General features: G+C 43.7%; 1 long non-coding RNA gene across 4 annotated transcripts in view; it reads right to left on the reverse strand.

The window, feature by feature from the left end:
* LOC132209409 (uncharacterized) overlaps positions 1–24,605 on the reverse strand; it is a 275,322-nt gene that overhangs the window by 57,437 nt on the left and 193,280 nt on the right. Inside the window, exons 1-2 of one of the 4 annotated variants that reach the window (XR_009445505.1) lie at positions 23,871–23,977; positions 12,184–12,452 (exon numbers count right to left, since the gene is read on the reverse strand). The exons of 2 other annotated variants lie outside the window; for them this stretch is intronic. This is a non-coding gene — a long non-coding RNA (uncharacterized LOC132209409). Of the gene's footprint in view, positions 1–2,046; positions 2,128–12,183; positions 12,453–23,870; positions 23,978–24,605 lie in introns of those variants that run through there. One more of the 4 variants, XR_009445504.1, reaches the window with a different exon arrangement.

Here is a 24,605-nt window from a genome sequence, read left to right on the forward strand (position 1 = left end):
AAGTGCATCCTAGCCAAATTATCCCGCGTGTCTAATCTTAAAAATGAGAATATCTTCTGATATCCTCACTGTCGAACAAATCCATTATGTACTTAACATAGGATTCAGGTCAAGTTTGTTTTTTCCCCCACTGTTTGTTTAACTTCCTGGCCAACGCCCCACGATTTCTCAGGAAACTATCAGTCTCTCTCTGTATCAGAACATTCGTCAAAAAACTAATACTTTCTCCAAATCTTGATATAACAACTGGCCAGTTTCGGTGCGAGATGAGTTCCACAGCGCAAACTCATACTTGAACCTTTTAGCCATATAAATCATTTGACAAGCAGATTCTAGGGAGTCAATCTGCAGGATCAAGTGACATCTGAAATGCTGTACATTTACTGCAAACAGTCAAGTTCAGTTTTTCTGGCTTCCACAAATCTTTGACAGCATGGCCGTGGGTGTGAATCACCTAGGTCTGGCCAAATCAGGAAAATCCCACTCCTTTTCTCATCTGAACACTGCCCCAGAGCAATATCATGTGAATGCACTGCACTTTCCACATACATGGTGGCAATGCCCAGGTCTATCTCACCACCCCCTCATTCATTTCTTCCACTGTCTCTACATAACCGGACAGTTTCCATCTATTAAATCTCGTGCAGAACGAAGCCATTATCTTTGGTCCTTGAAAGGACGTCTGCTTGCTAGCTACCAGTTTTCATTGTACCCTTTGTTATTTTGACCCAGAGTTTAAATTCTGGCCACGTAGGCCTGATGTCACAAAGTCTACTTATTTTCACATCCACAACATTTGGCCCCAGGTAAGTCCGTTAGTTCTGAAATCCTACCGCATTGATTAACTCTGAACATGACCATTCTGATGAATATCAAGTCGGCCTCCCAAGTTCTCCTTTTCTTTAACATGGCATCATTTAAAAGTCCGTTGACTCTGACTTAACACGCACCAAGTTCCATTCACCCATCTTTCTCTGCTCACTCTGATCTACAATGGCTCACAGTTAAGCAGTGCCTTGGTTTTCACATTGCTGTCCTGGCTTTCAAATCCCTCCCTGACCTGGCAACACCCATGCACATCCCCTGATAATGTCCAACTCATAGCCCCTCTAGGAACATGAGCTCCTTTAATTCCAGCCTTTCAACACAATTTGTGCTGTTCCATCATCGACAGCCTGACATTCAACTTCCTCGGGCCTAAACTTTAGAATTACCTTGCTGAACTTCTGTATCATTGTTTCCTCCTTCAAAACAGTCCTTAAAATCTACCTCTTTGGTGAGGTTTCAATCATCTACCTTCGGATCTCTTTCAGTACTCAGTATCAATTTTTACTCTATAAAGCTCCTATGACATGCCTTGGGATGTTTTATAAAGTCATGTCATAGAAGCTGTTGTGGCAATTGCTCAGAATATGGTTATATTCTGAGCTGAAATTCTCCATGACACTCATCATTAAAGTATTTTTCTGTTATAAAATGGGTAAATAGTACAGTGACTTCAGGCCAAGGGATGATGTGGTTAAACGCCAAAGTTGCACTCCGTGCTATTGGCATCATGAAGACAGTGTCTCCCTTTCATTTGAAGAAATCTCCTGTATTTTCTCAAATACTTTCTTCATTGTACTTTTGTTGTTGATGGTTTCCAATGAACATAAACCATTACTTGCCTTTTCAATTTCAACCTTCCTTACGTTCTCTTAATTTCTTTTGCTGTACCTGATTTGAAACAAACCATTCCTCTTTTAGTTCACTGTCCTCCTCAGTCCTTCATGTAGTTATTTCCCAATCATTAAGAAGACATCCTGTTGCTTTCCTCACTCACTCTAGTCTAAGATGCCTGTCTGCCCTTATCAGATTGCATTTTCAGCAACTTTATACACAAACGTCCTTTGAGTGGAAGGTTGTGAGGTCATGCCGAACTGATGTCTCAACAACTGCAAAACCAAGCTAATTGTAATCAATGACATCTGACAACAGGCAAGCAAGGAAGCTCACAACAAAACACAGCACGAGATTACAAATTCTGGAATGTGTGGATGTACTTACAACAGAGCGCTTTCTGGAGTCGGCGGATCTTCATTGCTGGCCGATATGCAGAAAAACGCACGGTGTTTAAATCACCTGCATTCAAAAAAATCTTTAGATACATTTTTCCTAACTGTTAGTACAAACCATTTCAATTGGAACACATGCTCAACTACTCTGCAATGAATACAGGGGGATAAATATCTGCCAAAGAATACAAGGCGCAGTAAAAGGAAATGATAACTACTAGGTTCAATTTATTTCCACATATTTTCAGGGATGGGAACATCACTGACAGGACCAGCATTTGTTACCCATTCCTCATGTAGGTGGTCAAAAGCTACATGAAATTCATGTCATAACTGGCAAACAGCATCTGGTGGAACTCACGGAAGTCTCACTGTCAGCTTTATAGTAGGAGGGAAACGATTCAGATAATCACGCTTGGTGTAAAGCCTGCATTCTTGCCGCCTGGTTTTTCAGGGCCACAAAGGGTTTTGAGATCTGAAATTATATATTTGACTCATGAGCACACATCAAATGCAAGTTGCCATGGATGCTACTCTGACAATTCTACGTTGCATGCAGCAAATACCTGATGAAATGACGTAGAGGAGGCCAGATATTGCCAATACTGGGATATCAGAGCTCAACGCTTAAAGTCCTTCAATGACACATTGCTGAAAGTATGATCACCAGGAACATGAATAACCCCTCTGCCAGAGTTATTTAAAGACACTGTCAGCTACTTGCAGATTAATTACTTACGGATTCATAGAGCATACAAACATACAACAGTACAGCACAGGACAGGCCCTTCAGCACACAGTGTTGTGCTGAGCTTTTACCCTCAACCTAACGTCGAGCTAACCTCCACCCTTACCTTATACTATCATCCATATGCCTGTCTAATAGCTGCTTAAATGCTCCTAATGAAGCTGACTCCACTCCCCTCTCTGGCAATGCATTCCACGCTCCTGCCACTCTCTGAGTAAAGAACTTACTTCTCACATCTTCCCTATATCTACCTCCACTTACTTTTAAACTCTGCCTCCTCATAAGAGCTACCTTCACCCTCGGAAAAAGTCTCTGGCTATCCACTCTCTATCGATATTCATACCAGTCATTGCCAAAATGTATGTGTGTTGATATTTTTTAGACTTCTTTAAAGTTGCCAAGGTCCACATCTAAGTTCTGAAGGACTCTGTGAAAACTTCAAGGCTGCTACACAAATCATTCACAGACATGGATGCAGTAATAGACATCTGCAAAAAACCATGTTGGTCAATGCTTCACATCCTGGCAAATGTCATCATGCTTTCAAGTTGCAAGTCTGCTTTGCCAGCCACTTTTGGCCATCAAAAAATTAAGGGGTAGCTACTGAGCTAAAGAGCCAAGCAACTAACAACTGGGCTTCTGACTCTTACACACAACATAGAACATAGAAAAGTATAGCACAGTGCAGGCCCTTCGGCCTACGATGTTGTGCCGTGGAATAATCCCAATCCAAAAATAACCGAACCTAACTTACATTCCCCTCAATTCACTGCTGTCCATGTGCATGTCCAGCAGTTGCTTAAATGTCACTAATGGCTCTGCTTCCACCACTACCACTGGCAAAGTATTCCATGCACTCACAACTCTCTGGGTGAAGAACCTCCCTCTGACATCTCCTCTATACCTTCCTCCTAACACCTTAAAACTATGCCTCGTGGCAGTCAATCCTGCCCTGGGGAAAGGTCTCTGCCTATCGACTCTATCCATTCCTCTCATTACCTTGTACACCTCGATCAGGTCACCTCTCTTCCTCCTTCTCTCCAGAGAGAAAAGTCCGAGCTCAGTCAACCTCCTCAACCTGGTAAACCTCCTTTGCACCCTCTCCAAAGCCTCCACATCTTTCCTATAATAGGGCAACCGGAACTGGAGACAATATTCCAGTGTGGTCTCACCAGGGTTTTGTAGAGCTGCAGCATAACCTCGCGGCTCTTAAACTCGATCCCCCTGTTAATGAAAGCCAAAACACCATCTGATTTCTTAACACCCTTATCCACTTGTGTGGCCACTTTGAGGGAGCTCTGCACTTGAACACCAAGATCCTGCTATTCCTATACACTGCAAAGAATCTGCCTTTAATCTTATATTCAGCATTTAAGTTCGACCTTCCAAAATGCATCACCTCGCATTTATCCAGGTTGAACTCCATCTGCCATTTCTCAGCCCACCTCTGCATACTGTCAATGTCTCGCTGAAGCCTGCAATAACCCGATACTATCAATGGCACCTCCAACCTTTGTGTCAGCAGCAAACATACTAACCCACCCCTCAACCTCCACATCCAAGTCATTTCTAAAAACTACAAACAGCAGAGGCCCAAGAACAGAGCCCTGCGGGTCACCACTCAGCACTGACCTCCAGGCAGAATATTTACCATCTACAACCACTCTCTACATCCTGTCAGCCAACCAATTCTGAATCCACACAGCCAAGTCACCCTGATTTCCATACCTCCTGACTTTATGAAAGTGCCTGCCGTGGGGAACCTTATCAAATGCTTTGCTGATGTCCATGTACACCAAATCCACTGATATAGATCTCGAGTTAAAAGTAACAGTGATGATGAAACTATCATAAATTGTTGTAACAGAAAACTGAATTCACTAAACTATTCTTCAGGGAAGGGAATCTGCTTTCCTAAGCAATTCTGGTATATGACTTCAAATTCACTGGAATATGGCTGACTCTCTACTGACTTCCAAAATGGCCCACCAAGCCATTCCTGGATGGGAAATGAATGTTAGCCTTGCCAGCAGTGCTCTCATCCTGTGAAAGAATGCTTTAAAAAAAAGTGGATTTAATAAATGTAGAAGTAAGTAACAAAACAGGACAAAACAACTCAAAAAGGCTTTGAAGGATAACACTACTAAGTCCTGTTCTTCTTCCTTACTTTATGCTATCTGTACGCAGAACTGTATTTGAAATTACAATTTGACACCTGCCTGATGCACATCACACATAAAGACATCCTGAGGCATCCCAAAACTCAATCTGTTAACCAGTTCCAATTCAAGCCATTAGGAAATCAACCTCTGGATGTCGGGTATGGGTTGCCTGAACAAGCATAAACTCTTCCCTTTTTATATATACCACCAAGCAAATAGCAGACAATTAGGTTTAATGCAGAAACGGTTTTAGGTTTTGGTTGGCAAAATCAGGGCAGAACTTATACACTTAATGGTGAGGTCCTCAGCAGTGTCGCCAAACAAACTTGGGGAGCAGGTTCAGAGTTCCTTCAAAGTGGAGTTGCAGGTAGAGAATAAGGCGTTTAATATGCTTGCTTTTGTTGGTCACAGCACTAAATATAGAAGTTGGGAAGTCATGTTGCAGCTACAAAGGACATTGGTTCGGCCATTTTTGGAATACTGCATTCAATTCAGGTTTCCTTGCTATAGGAAAGTTGTCGTGAAATTTGAAAGGGTTCAGAAAAGATTTACAAGAACATTGCCAGGGTTGAAGGGTTTGACTGTAGGGAGAGGCTGCTTTCTCTCAAGTACCTGCTTCAAAATCTTCCCACCCCCCAGCCTCATCTCATATCCAGCCCGACTGATCCAGACTGATCACAAGGTAACAATGTGACCACCTCTGAATGGCACTTCTCACAAGACATTCGAAAAAAGTCGCTCAGCCACATCATTTCTTTTTCTGGCAACAGAAGTTTTAATTGCAATAAATTACAAAGAATTAACGAAAAGAAAAGCATGCTGCTGTTCGACTCTTCAGAAATATGACAAATCCCAAATTTCCAGTTAAATCTTGGTAAAAATGGAGTGACGAAAATCATCTGCACGCAACGGGGTGGCCTGTTCTTGAATCCATAGTATTTATGTAGCCGATCTTGTTCAGTTTCTGGTTAATAGTAACACCTCTGATGTTGACAGTGGGGGATGCAGCGATGGTAACAGCAACAAATATCAAGAGATGATGGCTAAATTCTCCCTTGTTGGAGATGGCCATTGCTTGGCACTTGTGTGGTGCAAATATTACCGAGCACTTATCAGCCTAAGCGTGGATAATATACTGGTCTTGCTGCATTTAAACATGGACTGCTTTATTATCTAAGGAGTTGGAAATGGTACTGAACATTGTGGAGTCATCAGTGAACATCCCCACTTCTGACTTTATAGAGAGAAGCTGAAGCAGCACAGATGTTTGGGCCTTGGATGCTGCCCTGACGAACGCTGAAAGAGATGTTCTGGAGGTGAAATGACTATGTCTAACAATCACAAACGTTTTCCTTTGTGCTTGGTATGACTCCAATTAACAAAGACCTTTTCCCTGCCTTACAAGAATCTAAGTCCACCTTAAAATATTCAATGACCCCAACTCTGTCATCTTATGAGGCAGCTAGTTCCAATGTCATACAACTATCAGAGAAAAAATGCTCTGCTCATCTGTCCTGAAGTGGCAAGTCCAAATTTTGCATAAGTGTCCCGAGTTCAGCGCTCGCCAAAGGAGAGGAAAAATCTTTCTACATATTCCTCATGAAGACCATTCGGAATCATATATACTTCAAGGAAATCACCTCCTTACTCTTCTCAACCTCAGCAAAAACAAGCCCAGTCCTTCTAAGACAACAAAGTGTGGAGCTGGATGAACACAGCAGTCCAAGCAGCATCCCTGGAGCACAAAAGCTGATGTTTCGGGTCTAGACCCTTCAGCCTCTCTGATGAAGGGTCGAGGCCCGAAACGTCAGATTTTGTGCTCCTAAGATGCTGCTTGGCCTGCTGTGTTCATCCAGCTCGACATATTGTTATCTCGCATTCTCCAGCATCTGCAGTTACCATTATCTCTCCAAAATAAAGGCTGATGTCTTTCAAAACCCAATGTCAGATTTTGCAGACAGTCCTTACCATGGAAAAATACTAAATATGTATAAAGAAGAAAACTGGAGGTGAAACCATTCAAACAATTTTCATTGGCACAACAAATGTTCAAACTGTAAAAGCAGGTTAAGCACCTGTATATGAGGAAACTGTACTCAAACTTTGACCAGACACTTAGAGCTAACAAATGCGAGAAATATCCATTTCTTTCTGGATTACCAATTTTGCTGTTGGGAAAATAGGCCTAGACTTAGCAATGTAAATTCAAACAAGATAGCAACCTCTCAGATCTCAACACTCACAGTCGTAGAGTTCTGTTTTCACAGGTTGGAGTATAATCACATCAAGTACAATACACTAAATCTTCTTTGGTACCTTTTCCTTCCAGAAAACTGTTTTTAGTAGATGCGCACAGAATTCATTTTATACACGTTGAAAAGTTCAAGAGGCCAGTTCCAGCACTTTGACTTGCATCTTCTTCATCATCACAACAGAACAAAATAAAGACTCACTCTTTGTAAGTCACGTTTTCAATTTTTAGTGACAAGGTGAAGTGCGAGAACTACTCACTTGATGTTAAAATCTCTTAACTATGTACCTATATATTTCAATTCTGTGAAATATGTGGAATGAGTTCGAGAAAAGGATTAATTTTGTTGCTCTGGGAGAGAGCTGGTACAGATAAAATAGGTTGAATGGCCTCCTCCCATGCTAAAAATGTCCGTAACTATTCTTGGCACTGCTAAATTAAAGTGGGCATCCTTTCATTATGACTGTGAGGCGCAGCATGTTACGATAGATGGCATAATGGAGAAATCCTTTGTTATTAATGAATTTGTCGGCACTAGGCATCCTTCCGAAGTCAAATGTTTGACATGTACCTGTTGCACTGACTTGGTTCCAAACACTGATAATGTGGAGGTGCTGGTGTTGGACTAGGATGGACAAAGTCAGAAGCCACATGGCATCAGGTTATAATCTGACAGGTTTATTTGCAATCACACAAGATTTGAAGTGCAGTCCCTTCATCACGTGCGGTCAGAGAGGAAAACACACAGACACACAATTTATACGCAGAGAGATCAAAAGATCATACAACTGGTGTGAGTGGAGTGTCAGATAATAAGTCTTCATCCAGGACGTTTGTTTATTTGCAGATATTTTGTTGAAGAAGCACACAACTTGTAGTTACAGTCAGTGTGGTATCTTATAAATTCTTGCTTTTGAAATAAAGTTTAAAACTCTGAGACAGATTCTGAACACAAGCCTCTAAACTACAAGTCAGAGTCTGACCTGAGATGTCACCTTGTACATTCCTGTTGCGCTGCCTGATTATCATGACAACACAGCACTGACATTGACTTTATAAACACTTCACTTGCCTTTAACACTCTTGGTCGCCTGGAAAGAGTTATTATCTGACACTCCACTCAGGCCAATTCTATGATCTTTTGATCTCTCTGCTTATAAGCTGTGTGTCTGTGTGGTCACCTCACGAACTGCACCTGATGAAGGGGCTGCACTCCAAAAGCTTGTGTGAATTGAAATGAACCTGTTGGACTACAAGCTGGTGTCATGTGACTTCTGACTTCACACAGTTGTAGCATATGTTTTCAATCCTACCATGACTTGACAATAAGCCAACTTCTTAAAATTTATAAAATGAGAAGTATGTCTAACCTTGAGCCTTTAAAAAAGGAAATATTACAACCATAGTATTCCCCATGGTAGGCTCATTCAGAAGGTCAGGAGGAATGGGATACAGGGGAACTTAGCTGCTGGGATACAGAATTGGCTGGCCAACAGAAGACAGCGAGTGGTAGTAGAAGGAAAATATTCTGCCTGGAAGTCAGTGGTGAGTGGGGTTCCACAGGGCTCTGTCCTTGGGCCTCTACTGTTTGTAATTTTTATTAATGACTTGGATGAGGGGATCGAAGGATGGGTCAGCAAGTTTGCAGACGACACAAAGGTCGGAGGTGTCGTTGACAGTATAGAGGGCTGTTTGTAGGCTGCAGCGGGACATTGACAGGATGCAGAGATGGGCTGAGAGGTGGCAGATGGAGTTCAACCTGGATAAATGCGAGGTGATGCATTTTGGAAGGTCGAATTTGAAAGCTGAGTACAGGATTAAGGATAGGATTCTTGGCAGTGTGGAGGAGCAGAGGGATCTTGGTGTGCAGATACATAGATCCCTTAAAATGGCCACCCAAGTGGACAGGGTTGTTAAGAAAGCATATGGTGTTTTGGCTTTCATTAACAGGGGGATTGAGTTTAAGAGTCGTGAGATCTTGTTGCAGCTCTATAAAACTTTGGTTAGACCGCACTTGGAATACTGCATCCAGTTCTGGGCGCCCTATTATAGGAAAGATGTGGATGCTTTGAAGAGGGTTCCGAGGAGGTTTACCAGGGTGCTGCCTAGACTGGAGTGCTTATCTTATGAAGAGAGGTTGACTGAGCTCGGTCTCTTTTCATTGGAGAAAAGGAGGAGGAGAGGGGACCTAATTGAGGTATACAAGATAATGAGAGGCATAGATAGAGTTGATAGCCAGAGACTATTTCCCAGGGCAGAAATGGCTAGCACGAGGGGTCATAGTTTTAAGCTGGTTGGTGGAAAGTATAGAAGGGATGTCAGAGGCAGGTTCTTTACACAGAGAGTTGTGAGAGCATAGAATGCGTTGCCAGCAGCAGTTGTGGAAGCAAGGTCATTGGGGTCATTTAAGAGACTGCTGGACATGCATACGGTCACAGAAATTTGAGGGTGCATACATGAGGATCAATGGTCGGCACAACATTGTGGGCTGAAGGGCCTGTGCTGTGCTGTGCTGTACTGTTCTATGTTCTATGTTCTATGTTCATAGTACAGTCTGGCAGTAAGGACAGAACGAATGATTTAATCGACTGTGTTTGACACCTCACAATTAATCCCCCTGATGGAAGAAAGGTTGGCTGTGTTCTCTTTCTTCAGGAACATCCAGCTAATACCACCTTACTACTGCTTGTTTTATTCATCTGGTGTTCCATCTAATTCCTTGCAGTCTTGGTCAAACCTTCATGTAATTTATTTTAATTTTCAATAAAATAAATTTAACTTTATATTCCACAATTTCAACATTTCCTTTGAAGGTTTGAATGGTTCACTTAGTACACTGCACATGTTGTGTTCATAATTGGAGAAGATGGTGGAAAAATCAAGATATATTGACAAGTAAACAAATGGCTAACTTCTGCTTTCTTGTCAGTAAAGCCTTTTGAACAGAACATAAAGTTGCGCAACTACGTAGAGATAACAATTTAAAAGTGGGAAGACCACTGTTTGTGGTCCCCACACCAATCTCTATTCACTACCTACGGACTGCATTACTCCTCCTTGGCAACAATGTTATGTTACGCTTGTCTCAGCACAACCTTGGCATCTTGTTTCTCCCACGATGAACGTCCGACCACACATTCATGCAATCCCTAAAGCTGTCTCTTTACATCTTTTTAATACTGCCTACCTGTCTCTTGTCTTGGCTCATTAGCAGTGAAACCTTCATCTGGAACTACTTCACTTCTGGACCTGACAACTCCAATGCATTCCCTGTTTGAGTCCCACATTTGCCCATTGAAAGCTTGATGTCGTCTAAAACTCCACTGCCCGAGTCTCATCTTGAACCAAATCCTATTCTCTGTACTTTCTACCTGACTGACAGTATTAACAGTAATTTTATTAAATTCTCATTTTTGTTTACAAATCGTTCCTTGGCTCTGCCAATCGCTATTTTCGTAATCTCCACCAGTCCAACCATAATTCAGGATATCTGCACTCGTCTAATTATGTCCTCTTGCCCACTCTTGATTTCAAACGGCCCACTACTGGTTGCCAAACATGTAATTGTGTAGGCTTCAAACCCAAGAAGAGACTTCCTACACCTTCAGCGAGCAAACTCACATCCAGAACCTCAACCTGAGCAACAAATCTTCGCAAAACTCACTAACTTCCGACACCTCTTAGCCTCTGTACATTTCCTCTTTTAAGGCACTTTTTAAAAGAATCCTCTTTGATCAAGCTCTTGATCATCAGAACTAACTACTTAATAAGGCTCAGTTGTATTCTGGGATCGTTAATACTCCTTTCAGATGTCTTCAAAGTTTCTCTCCAATAAAGAGATTACATAAGTGGTTGAAGTCATTGCCAAGCAGAGGGGGGCGAATTGGGGAGTGATTTCAAAGAGCTATGATATGCCAGGAGACCGCCTTCCACACGCCAACTCTGATTCTACAAAAGCAAAAATGATTTTCAGACTTGGGAAGATCCTTCAAAAATGTCACAAGTAACCAGCTTTTGGGCAGAGTCGAGCTGCTGAGATGATAGACCAGGATTTAGGGGTACCAGTAGTGATAATATGCTGAACACAATCAAATTTTGAGGTTGTAGAATGATGCGGTCTTCAGCATTTTTGACACTTTGACCATTTTCCTTGCTTTCCACACAACAAGTCAAATAGCAGCAGCACAATGTTGCATGGCCGCTCAAGCCTGCTCCACCGTTGATGATGATTGTGGCTGGTCTTCCACATCAATTAAACTATGGCTCATATCTCATCCGCTTTTCAAAACATCGATTTATTCACGTGTAGCATCCCTCTCGCTAACTTCATGAGAATTCATTCCAATCACTGAACTAACGCTGACCCACCCCAGGTCAAAAAATTCAGCTGAGATCAGGAACTGATCTCGCCTGTATGGCTGAGCTGGCTTTTAAAAAGTTTGCCAGTGAGATAGTCCCAGTGAGAAACATTCATTCAAAAAAATAGAATTGCATGGATTGCTCTCCAATCCTAAACTCTATTCAAATTCAGTTGGCTGAACGGTTGGTTTGTGATGCAGAGTGATGCCCTGCAGAGAGGGCTCAATTGCCACACCAGTGACCTTACCACAAAGGGTCTTCGCCTCAACCGCTCTACTTGCCTGAGGCATGGTGATCTTCAGGTTAAATCATAACCAGTTGTATCTCTCTAAGGAGTGGCCAAATGGCGTGGTAAGGCTTTACCTTTAATCCTGATAACATGGCAACAAGCAGATAACTCAGCTGATGTCACTGACTAATAGAATCCTCAATTATACTAATATTACCGATGTGATATCATCAGAAGGCATGCTCAACGAAGTTTTAATTTGCAAATTAAGTTAACAACCATTCAATCAATATTACTTCACTACTCATATTACTGATCGTCTCGATACAACATTGTGGTTACATCTGTTCATAAGTGAAGTGTAATGTAATTGCACTTACTGTGGTTTTATCAATGTGATCCTGCAATGAGTCAATAAGCAGTTCACCCACAGGTTGCCAATCAGTGCGGACCCCTTCAGCTGTTATCACATGAGCCTCATGATCATCCAGAGCTTTCTGCAGTTCTTGAAGTTTCTCCAACACCTTTTCCACCTGTTCCTGCCAGTTGCTCGCATGGATTTTCAATTGCTCCCAAGTTTCCTTCACTTCTATTGACTGTTTGCGGCCAGCTTTGGCAATTCTCTGGGCTCTCTCTTCCGGGGTAGGTTCTGGAAATATGAAGTGCAAATAATTTATCAACTATTCATGACTTGGATCTATAGAACTTAAGTTTTCTTTCTAAACCCCTTTCCTCTAAAAAGTCTCTCTGGACTTTCTCCTGAAATTGGGAATATATAGTATAAGACTAAAGATTTTATGACAGGCACATCAATGACAAATTCTCTAATTAGCTAGCAGGTCGCGGAGCCATTAACAGGGAATCACGCAGAGCCAATGCCAAGCCGAATAAAATTCTGCAGATATTTGAAATTTATGACTCCCAAGGAAACTTTAAAAAAGGAGAAGGATTAGAGTGACTAAATGGGTAAAATTCTCAACAAAAGATACGAACAATCCTTTCAGGATCTCTTTCGTAGCTATGAAACAAACATCCAACATAAACCAACTTTCATCTTTCAGGGCTGGCAAGTTAGAATGATAAACCCAAAGTCTACCCTGCATAGTTCTCTCTAGAGCTCACTTAATGAGGTTCTTAAGAGATATAGACACAACAAAGTGTGCAGCTGGATGAACACAGCAGGCCAAGCAGCATCTTAGGAGCACAAAAGCTGACATGTTGGACCGAGACCTTTCATCAGAAAGGGGGGGGGGGGGAGAGGGTTCTGAAATAAATAGGGAGAGGGGGGAGGCGGATCGAAGATAGATAGAGGAGAAGATAGGTGGAGAGGAGACAGACAAGTTAAAGAGGTGGAGATGGAGCCAGTAGAGGTGAGTGTCGGTGGGGAGGTAGGGAGGGGATAGATTTGTCCGGGGAGGACGAACAGGTCTCGGGGGTGGGAAGCGGTTAGGAAGTAGGAGATGGGGGTGGGGCTTGAGGTGGCAGGATGGGCTAGGTGGGCTGGTTTTGGGATGCGGGAGGGGGAGGGGAGATTTCGAAGCTTGTGAAGTTGACATTGATACCACGGAGACGCAGGGTTCCCAAGCGCAATACGAGGTGCTGCTCCTGCAACCTTCAGGTGGCATCGTTGTGGCACTGCAGGAGGCCCAGGGTGGACATCCTATCTGAGGATTGGGAGAGTCAAAACAGTTCACGACTGGGAAGTGCAGTTCTTTAATGCATTGAGCATAGGTGATTGGCAAAGCAGTCCCCAAATCTCCATTTGGTTTCCCCGATGTAGAGGGGGCCACAAAGGGATCAGCGGATACAGTATACCACATTAGCAGATGTGCAGGTAAACATCTGTTTGATGTGGAAATTCTTCCTGGGGTCTGGGATGGGGGTGAGGGGGGAGGTATTGGGACAAGTGAATTTTAAACATTATGCTGACAATATTTGTGGATATATAGGGAAAAGTGCTGGGTGTAGGGGGTGCTGGAGGCGAGTGTGGAGCGGATAAGGGAGTCACCTAAGTGTGGAGGGAAAAATGTCTTTGGTGTGGGGTCGGATCGCAGATGGCAGAAGTGTCGGCGGACGATGCATGGAATCCGGAGGTTGGTGTGGTGGTAGGTGAGGGTGAGGAGGACACTGTTTTGGTAGTTATTATGGGGAGCGGGTATGAGGGATGAGTTGTGGGAAATGCGGGTGACACGGTTGAGGGCGTTTTTGACTATTGAGGAGGGGGATGTTGTGGTCCTTGAACAACCCTCAACAATTTCTCTTTCAATTCCTCCCACTTCCTACAGACAAAGCGGGTGGCCAGTGTACCCACCTGGGCCCAAGCTACGCCTGCCGCTTTGTAGGTTACATGGAACGCTCCCTCTTCCGTACCTACACTGGCCCTAAACCCCACGTCTTCCTCCGTTACATTGGTGACTGTATCGGCACTGCCTCGTGCTCCCACAAGGGGCTCTAACATCCACTTCAGCAACACCTTCCTCCCGAACTTTAAGTTCACCTGGACAATCTCTGATACCTCTCTCCTTCCTGGACCTCTCTATTTCCAACCACCAAGAAACAAATATCCATTTCAAGTCCACCAACTCCCACCAAATTCCCGCAACAATTCATCCACTTTCCCCATTCCTTTGACTCTGCATCTGCTCCCAGGATGAGGTATTCTACTCTCGTATATCTCAGATGTCCTCATTTTTCAAGGACCACAACTTCCCCCGCTCAGTGGTTGATAACGCCCTCGACCGTGTCTCCAGCATTTCCTGCAACAAATCCGTCTCACCCCACCCCACAACAACAACCAAAACAAAGTCTCCCTCGTGCTCACGTACCACCCCACCAACCTCCGGATACAACGCATCAGTTCCTTCGAAACTTTGATATTCTCTGGGAGGCTACAGAGGAGGTGGTGGAGCCTTTGGCCTTCATCTTTGAGTCCTCATTGTCTACAGGTTTAGTACCAGAGGAATGGAGGGTTGCAAATGTTGTGCCTTTGTTCAAGAAGGGCAGTAGAGATGACCCAGGTAATTATAAACCATTGAGCATTACATCTGTTGTCGGAAATGTTTTGGAAAGGGTTATAAGAGATAGGTATTATAATCATCGAGCAAGCACCAATTTGATTGGAGATAGTCAACATGGATTTGCCAAGGGCAAGTCATGTCTCACAAACCTCACTGAGTCATTTCAGAAGCTGACGAAGCATGTGGATGAGGGTCGGGCAGTTGACGTGGTGTACATGGACTTCAGTAAAGCCTTCGATAAGGTTCCACATGGTAGGCTACTGGAGAAAACATGGAGACATGGGATTGAGGGAGATTTAGCAGGTTGGATTAGAAACTGGCTTGCAGTAAGAAGGCAACCAGCCGTGGTTGATGGAAAATATTCAGCCTGGAGTCTGATTACTAGTGGTGTGTCTCAAGGATCTGTTTTGGGACCACTGCTGTTTGTCATTTTCACAAATGACTTGGACGGAGGCATTGGTAGATGGGTTACTAAGTTTGCAGATGACACTAAAGTCGGTGGTGTGGTGGGCAATGTGGAAGAATGTTGCAGGTTGCAATGGAAACTTGGATGAACTGCAGAATTGGGCTGAAAGGTGGCAAATGGAGTTCAATGTGGATAAATGTGAGGTGATTCACTTTGGGAGGAATAATAGGAAGGCAGAATATTGGGTCAATGGAAAGATTCTTGGTAGTGTTGCTGTGCAGAGGGATCTTGGTGTTCATGTACGTAGATCCCTGAAAATCGCCACCCAGTTTGATAGTGCTGTTAAGGCGGCTTACGGTGTATTAGCTTTTATTGGTAGAGGGATTGAGTTCCAGAGCCGTGATGTCATGCTGCATCTGTCCAAAAAGCTAGTGCGGTCTCACTTGGAATACTGTGTACAGTTCTGGTCACCCCATTCCAGGAAGGATGTGGAAACATTGGAAAGGTGCAGAGGAGATTTACCAGGATGTTGCCTGGTCTGGAGTGAAGGACTTCTGAAGAAAGGCTGAGGGACTTGGGTCTGTTCTCGTTGGAGAGAAGATGGTTCAGAGGGGATTGAATAGAGACATACAAGATGATCAGTGGATTAGATAGGGTGGACAGTGAGGGTCTTTATCCGAGGATGATGATGTCAGCTTGTATGGGGGGCGCACAGCTAAACATTGAGGGGTGATAGATTTGAGATAGATGTCAGAGGCAGGTTCTTTACTCAGAGTGGTAAGGACGTGGAACCCCCTGCCTGCCAATGTAGTTAGCTCAGCCACATTAGGGGCACTTAAACAGTCCTTGGGTATGGATGATAATGGGATCATGTAGGGGGATGGGCTTAGATTAGTTCACCGGTCCGCCCAGATTGTTGCAATGGGCAAAAAAGCACACCATTGTCTCTACTTCCCAGGAGGCTAAGGTCATTCTGTGCGTCCACAAGGACAACTTTCACTGATGTACCACAGAAAGCATCCTATCTGGATGCATATCACAGCACGGTTCCTTCAGCTAAACAATCACAAGTTATTATGGCTCCTGCCTTTCTTCTTCAAGGCAGAATTGGTTCTGCTTTGTCATAACTATATTGGGAGAAGATCCATGCTCAGTCCAAGTTAATTCTTCCAACAATTGAGATACCATGGAATACTGAGCAATGAGTTGGTGTGAGAGAGAGAGAGAGAGAGAGACAAAGACAGAGAGGTTGGTCGGCGGGGCCGGGGGTGGAGGGAGACAGGGACAGAGAGAGAGAGAGAGAGAGAGAGAGAGAGAGAGAGAGATGGGCGATGAGGGAGAGAGAGAGAGACAGTCAGACAGACAGAATGGGTGACAGAATGTGAGCGTGTGAGTGCCTGCATCAGACAGTGTGAGAGATGTTGCTGAGGTGGAGATAGTTGAGAGTGTCAATCACCAACGATCTCTCCTGGTCCACCCAGATCGTTGCAATGAGTGAAAACAGCACACCAATGTCTCTATTTCCCCAACAGCAGCTTCTTCACCGCTGCTATTGGACATCTGACAAAGGAAGTCAGGAAACATATCAAAGAAAAAGAGACAGCCTATAAAATGGCCAAGAGCACTGGGAAATCAGAAGATTGGGAAGGCCACAAAAACAGACAGAGGATAACAAAGAGAGCAATCAGGAAGCAGAAGATCATATATGAAGGTAGGCAAGCTAGTAATATTAGAAATGACAGTCAAAGCTTTTTTCAATACGTAAGAAGCAAACGAGAGGCAAAAGAAGATATTGGGCCGCTCCAGATTGATTCTGGAAGGCTATTGATGGGAGAAAAGGAAATAGCTGAAGAACTTAATAAGTACTTTGCGTCAGTCTTCACAATGGAAGAAATGAGTAGTATGCCAACAATTAGGGAGAGCCGGGGGCAGAGTTGAGTACGGTAGGCATTACAAAAGAGCAAGTGCTAGAAAAGCTCAAGGGTCTAAAAACTGATAAATCTCCTGGCCCCGATGGGCTACATCCTAGAGTTCGGTGGGAGGTGGCTGAGGAAATCGCAGAGGCTTTGGTCGTGATCTTTCAAAAGTCACTGGAGTCAGGGAAAGTCCCAGATGATTGGAAAATTTCTGTTGTAACTCCCTTGTTTAAGAAAGGATCAAGGCAAAAGATGGAAAATTACAGGCCGATTAGCCTAATCTCGGTTGTTGGTAAAATTCTAGAATCCATTGTCAAGGATGAGATTTCTAAATTCCTGGAAGTGCAGGGTCAGATTAAAACAAGTCAGCATGGATTTGCCTATTCGAATTCTTTGAAGAGGTGACAAATATGTTAGACCAGGGAAACTCAGTAAATGTTGTCCATCTAGACTTCCAAAAGGCCTTTGATACAGTGCCTCACGGGAGGCTGCTGAGCAAGGTGAGGGCCCATGGTGTTCGAGGTGAGATACTGGCTTGGATTGAGGATTGGCTGTCTGACAGAAGGCAGAGAGTTGGGTTAAAAGGCTCTTTTTCGGAATGGCAACCGGTGACGAGTGCTGTCCCGCAGGGTTCAGTTTTGGGGCCGCAGCTGTTCGCCTAATATATTACTGATCTGGATGAAGGGACTGGGGCATTCTGGCGAAGTTTGCCGAAGATACGAAGATAGGTGGACAGACAGGTCCTACTGAGGAGGTGGGGAGGCTGCAGAAAGATGTAGACAGTTTAGGAGAGTGGTCCACGAAATGGCTGATGAAATTCAATGTGAGTAAATGTGAGGTTTTGCACTTTGGTAAAAAGAATACAGGCATGGACTATTTTCTAAATGGTGAGAAAATTTGCAAATCAGAAGTGCAAAGGGATCTGGGAGTGTTGGTCCAGGATTCTCTACAAGTTAACTTGAAGGTCGAGTCCGTAATTAAGAATGCGAATGTAATGTTGGCGTTTATCTCAAGAGAGTTGGAATATAAAGGCAGCCATGTGCTTCTGAGGCTTTATAAGGCTCTAGTTAGGCCCTATTTAGAAAACTGTGTCCAATTTTGAGCCCAACACTTCAGGAAGGACATACTGGCCCTGGAGCGTGTCCAGCGGAGATTCACACGGATGATCCCTGGAATGCTAGGTTTAATGTATGATGAACGGCTAAGGATCCTGGGATTGTCCTCGTTAGAGTTTAGAAGGTTGAGGGGCGATCTAATAGAAACTTACAAGATAATGTATTGTTTAGAAGGGGTGGACGCTCAGAAGTTGTTTCCGTTAGGCGGGGAGACTAGGACCCGTGGGCACAGCCTTAAAATTAGAGGGGGTAAATTTAAAACTGAAATGAGACGACATTTCTTCAGCCAGAGAGTGGTGGGCTTGTGGAATTCATTGCCGCAGAGTGCAGTGGAGGCCGGGACGTGAGATGCCTTCAAGGCAGAGATCAACAAATTCTTGATCTCAAAAGGAATCAAGGGCTATGGGGAGAGTGCAGCGAAGTGGTGTTGAAATGCCCATCAGGCATGATTTAAATGGTGGAGTGGACTTGATGGGCCGAATGGCCTTACTTCCACTCCTCTGTCTTAAGGTCTTATGGACAGGTACATGGATGGGCAGGGAGCAAATGGACACAGACCCTTAGAAAATAGGTGACAGGTTAGACAGAGGATCTCGATCGGCGCAGGCTTGGAGGGCCGAAGGGCCTGTTCCTGTGCTGTAATTTTCTTTCTTCTCTTTATTTGTACTCTTGCCTCTCTCTTACCTTTATAGCTGAAAAAAAACTCCTGCAATTTTTTTTTAACATTACCCTCATTAATATTGCCCTCATATTTCATCATCTTCCCCCTTATTGCCTTTTTAGTTGTCCTCTGCTAGTTTTTGAAAGGCTTCCCAATCCTCTGGCTTCCCACTCACCTACACCACATTTTATCCTTTTTCTTTTGCTTTCATCCTGTCCCTGACTTACCTTGTTAGCCATGGTTGCTGATCTTTTCCTGATCTCAACTCCACTCTCCTGCCAGCTCCCCATGGCCCTTGATCCCTATTTTTCATCAGAAACATATTTATTTCTTTCCTGGATCGGTCGATTGGTGCTGCCTCCATTGCATTCAGGGGCAATGAATTCCACAGATTCACAACCCTCTCCTCATCTCCATTTTGAACATTCCATCTCTCACTCAACAGCCACAGCTTCTTGTTTGAGACTGTTCCACAATGCAGAACATGTGCTCAATGCCCATCTTTTCAATCCCCTTTACTATTTTATATATCTCAATCAGAACCACCCCCTCACTCTTTCGAACACCAGCAAGTACAAGCGCAAGCTACTTAGCCACTTCTCATACGACAGCCCTTTTATCCCTGGAATCAATCAGTTAAACCTCCTCCGAACTGCCTCCAGTACAAACGTATCCATCCTCAGTGAGGGGATCTAAACTGGACACAACACTCTGGTCTCACCAACGCCCAATGTATGAGGAAAAACACTTTGTTACTTTAATGATCCAGTCCTTTTGTGACAAATGCCAGAGTTCCATCTGCCTTTCTTTTGCTACGCTATACCTGCATACCCACTTTCGGCTATTCATGCACAAAGGCAGCCAGATAACACACTTTGAATCTTCCTTCCATTTAAATAATAATTCGCCCTTTTTTCCCCTGGGCAAAATAGGCAAGCCTTGTGCTTATCCACATTAACCACCTGCCAGATTCTGGTCCATTCTCCTCGCCTGTCAATGTTCCGCTGTGTATGTTCTATTTCACATCACAGGCTGTTGTCCCACCTATTTCAGAATCATCCATGCATTCTGTTATGTTACATTTTGTCTCTGCTTACATATCATTTGTATAGGTTACAAATAGTTGAGGTCAGAGAACTGAACCCGCAGCACCCAACTAGTGACAATTCACCATCCAGGCAAAGACTCATTTATTCTGACACTCAGCTTTCTGTCAGTTAGCCAGGCCTTTGTTCAAACCAATATTCTACCCTTCATCCCCTTGGATCTAACGTTCTGGTTCACATTTTTATGCAGCAACTGGTCAAATTCTTGCTGGAAATCTCAATATGCCACATCCCTCGGATCCCTGTACAAGGTCCTCAATTCTGCCACCTCATCAGTTCCTGACTTCATTCCAGCTTTTGTTCAAACACGGTCAAAAGACTTGAATTCCGGAGGTGAGCTAAGGATGGCTACATTTGACCGAGTGTGGCATCAAGGAGCGCTACCAAAACTGCAGCTGATGGGAATCCAGCAGAAACTCACCACTGGTTCGAATAATATCTGCACAGAGGACGATATTTTTTCCATTCTTTCATGGGAAAGAGGGCATTGCTGGTTAGACCAGCTTTTATTGCCCATCCCAAATTGCATAACTGATATCTGGAGTTCCATGTAGGCCACACCAGGCCACGCAGTTTCCTTCCCTAAAGAACTTAAGTGAATCAGATGGGTTTTTCCGACAATTGACAATGGATTTACGGTCATCATTAGACTCTTAATTCCAGATTTTCATTGAATTCAAATTCCATTATGTGCCATCGTGGAATTTGAACCAGGTCCTCAGCACATTACCTGAGTGTTTGGATTAATCGTCTAGTCATAATACCATTAGGTCATCGCCTCTCCTAATGGGAGGCATTTTGGTTGTTGGAGGTCACCTGCAGGAGGTCCTGAGAGTACAGTCCTAAGCCTAACCATCTTCAGCTGCCTTATCAATGACCTTCTCTCCATCATAAGCTCAGAAGTGGGGATGTTCACCAGAGATAGCAGAATATTCAGCATCATTCACCACTCCTCAGATAGTGAACCTGTCCATGTCCAAATGCAACAAGGCCAGAACGATGTCTAGGCTTGGGCTGCTAAGTGGCAAGTCGCATTTATACTTTACAAATACTAGGTAATGACCATCTCCAGTAAGAGAAAATCCATAAATTGTCCCTCGACATTCAATGGTGTAACCATCACTGAATTGTCCGCTATCAAAATCCCAGGTTTTACCAGTGAACAGAAATTCAACTGGACTTCCTATTTAAATGCAGTGGCTACAAGAGCAGGCCCAAAGTTTGGATTACTGCATCAAGTAACTCACCTCCTGATTCCCCAGGCCTGTCTACCAGCTACAGGAACAAGTCAGAAGAATGGTGGAATACTCCCCACTTGCCTAGATGGGTGCAGATGCAAAAGCACTCAACAAGTTCAACACCATCCAGGAAAAAGCAGCCGACTCCCTCCAGTGCTCATTAGCAGCAGTGTGTACCATCTATGAGATGCACTGAGAAATCTGCAAAAGATCCTGAGATAGGACTTTCCAAACCTATGACAAATTTCAGCTACAAGGGCAAGGGTAACAGATATATGAGAACAGCACCACCTACAACACCCTGTCTAAGCCACTCACCATCTCAACTTGGAAATATATTGCTGTTCTTTCACTATCGCTGGGTCAAAGTCCTGGAAATACGCCCCGACTGACTGAGTCTACCTACAGCACATGGACGACAATGATTCAACAATGACAAGGGTAACTAAGGATGGGAAGTAAATGCTGGCCCAGTTCGTGATGCCAGTGGCCCAGAAACAAATAACAATTAAGTATCACCTACCTCCTCTTAATTCCAGTTTCTCATGCAGCACCATTCTGATTAATCTATAAAACATGGTCTTTCTATAGCAATGCTCAAAGCTACACACAGTACTCAGTTGTGATCAAATCATAGTCTGCACAATATTGAGAACCATCACTGGCTGATGAGTATGATTGCCCAGCTAGGAAATTCCATATCACAGGTCCTGAGCTCTGTGCGGGTTGATTAGCCTGAACTGGAGCCACATATCTGACCACACGTTTAGGTCGTCTTTCGGAGTGGTGGAAGTGGTCTCGGCCTTGAGAACATTGGCATTCCTTTCTCCAGTTCCTTTCCCACACTTGAACTTCTTGTCTGGTGTTCATGAAGAATTATGTGCCTTCATACAGGAGATTCCCCCAAGTTGGTTTCTTCTGAATGGGGATATCTATACTTTGACCTCCAAGTACTACTTCTTGAAGGAACATTTCAAGGTCTTTGAAATGCTTCCTTTGACGACTTCTTGTTCAGATGCCTTCCTTGAGTTGGCAAAAATTTACTTTGGTAGTCATAACTTCGGCATCCCAAGTACATAGCAATCCCAATGAGGTTTGTTTCAAATCATCATGGCGTCAATGCTGATGCTGGGAGGTTTTTCCTCCTCGCTGATGTGGAGAATCCATGACAAAACTGTGCTGAAAGGGTCTTGAAGTGGCAGCTCTATGTTATCCAGGTTTCACAGTCATATAGAAGAGGCTGAACGATGCATGCCTTGAACTCAAGGATCTTGCGATCAGCACAGATGTCACAATTGAGCATTCTCATCCTTAGGAGTCCAAAGGTGCCACTCGCAGATTGGACGTAATGTTAGAATCTCTGTATCGATGTCAGCCTTAAAAGAGAGAGAGCGTCCCATCTAAGGGAAATGTTCTACATTTGGGAGGATTTCTCTATTAATTTTGATGAAAAGATGGACCACAACATGACAGATTGGTAAAGGATTTGAGTCATCTTGAGGTTCGAACACAGAACATAACAGCGCAGTACAGGCCCTTTCGGCCTCGATGTTATGAAACCAACCTGAAGCCCAACAAACCTACACTATTCCATTATCATCCATATGTTTATCCAACAACCATTTAAATGCCCTTAAAGTTGGCAAGTCTACTACTGTTGCAGGCAGGGCATTCCACGCCCTTACTACTCTCTGAGTAAAGAACCTACCTCTGACCTCTGTCCTATATCTATCACCCCTCAATTTGAAGCTATGTCCGGCCCGTGTCAAACATGGCCATCCGAGCCAAAAGATTCTCACTGTCCACCCTATCTAATGCTCTGATCATCTTGTACGGTTCCATTAAGTCGCCTCTTAATTTTCTTCTCTCTAACGAAAACAGCCTCAAGTCCCTCAGCCTTTCCTCAAAACGCCTTCCCTCCATACCAGGCAACATCATGATAAATCTCCTCTGCACCTTTTCCAATGCTTCCACATCCTTCCTGTGATGCGGTGACCAGAACTGTACGTAATATGCCAAGTGCAGCTGCACCAGAGTTTTGTACAGCTGCAACATGCCCTCATGGCTCTGAAACTCAATCCCTCTATGAATAAAACCTAACACACCGTATGCCTTCTTAACAACCCGATCAACCTGGGTGGCAAATTTAAGGTTGAGGCTAATTCTTCAGTATACTTCTGCAAAGGCCTTAAGGGAGATTTGAAGACTTCTGAGAGCGGAAATGACATTGTGAACCACATACTGAAGTTCCATATGCGAGGTCAGTGTCATTTTCTTCTTCGATTTCAACTGGTTGAGGTTAAAAGGTTTTCCATCAATCCTGTCCAGGCCACTGGGAAGCTTGTTCTTCACGAGATTAAGAATGGCGGTGGCAAAGCTGGAGAAAAGGGTGGGCGTGATGGCACATTCTTCCTTGAGCCTCAACTTGACCTCAAAGAGCTTCTGCACAATATTGCATTTCTGGTATTGAAGCCTGATTTAAGCTGTTGGCCTTTTATCATTTTAGCAAACTACTTCAACTTTGAGGGAAGATTGTATTTAAATGGTTAAATCCCTAAGTTTCCACTGATTGGAACAATTCTATCAAGTGGAATACTATATTACTCACCGGAGTGCAGTACTCCACCATGGGGCAATGTAACTTGTGTCCCTTTGATGTGCGCCCCGAAAAGAAACAGCTTTGGCAGATGTCAGAATTGAAGTGCTTGAGACTGCGGTACCTATAAAGAAGTAAGAGAAATGTTCATTTTTGTTTAGATATTTTCAACCTTTGAAGGAATGCAAGTTAAGTAGTTAAATTACATATATCTTTTTATTTTGAAGAAACGGTAAATTGTTTGGGGAGAAACAAATGCTAGGAAAGTCGGGGAAAACTGTCCCAACTCCCCCAGTCAATTTTCATAATGCAATATCTCATCCCTGGAATCATTCCTGTAATTTGGTCCTGCTCTGTCTCCAACATTTTCACAAAGTTCCCTTCGCATGGAAGGTTTTCATCTGCCATGGTGGCATAAACCTATTCAGAAGTAATCTTGCCAGAATCTTCCTAGCAATGGAAAGGCTGGTGATCCCATGGTTCTTTGAGCAATCTGACATTTCTCCTTCAGTTTTGTACAAGATATGGCATCTGAAAGATTCTGTGAAATCCTGCCCTGTTCCTCATAGTCCATGAAAAGCAAACAGATCTTGGCCTTCAGAGTTAGGCCACCATTCCTCAAGCTTCAGATGGAATTCAATTGACTCCGGGTCGCTGTTGCTCTTTACTTAGTTATGGCAGTCATAGTTTCATCCACAGTTGGGGTCTCACTTCTGAGACAGGGAGTTGTTTGGTCAGATCAATGGC

The sequence above is a fragment of the Stegostoma tigrinum genome, unplaced genomic scaffold (genome assembly GCF_030684315.1).
Source record: "Stegostoma tigrinum isolate sSteTig4 unplaced genomic scaffold, sSteTig4.hap1 scaffold_91, whole genome shotgun sequence".
Taxonomy (NCBI): Eukaryota; Metazoa; Chordata; class Chondrichthyes; order Orectolobiformes; family Stegostomatidae; genus Stegostoma; species Stegostoma tigrinum.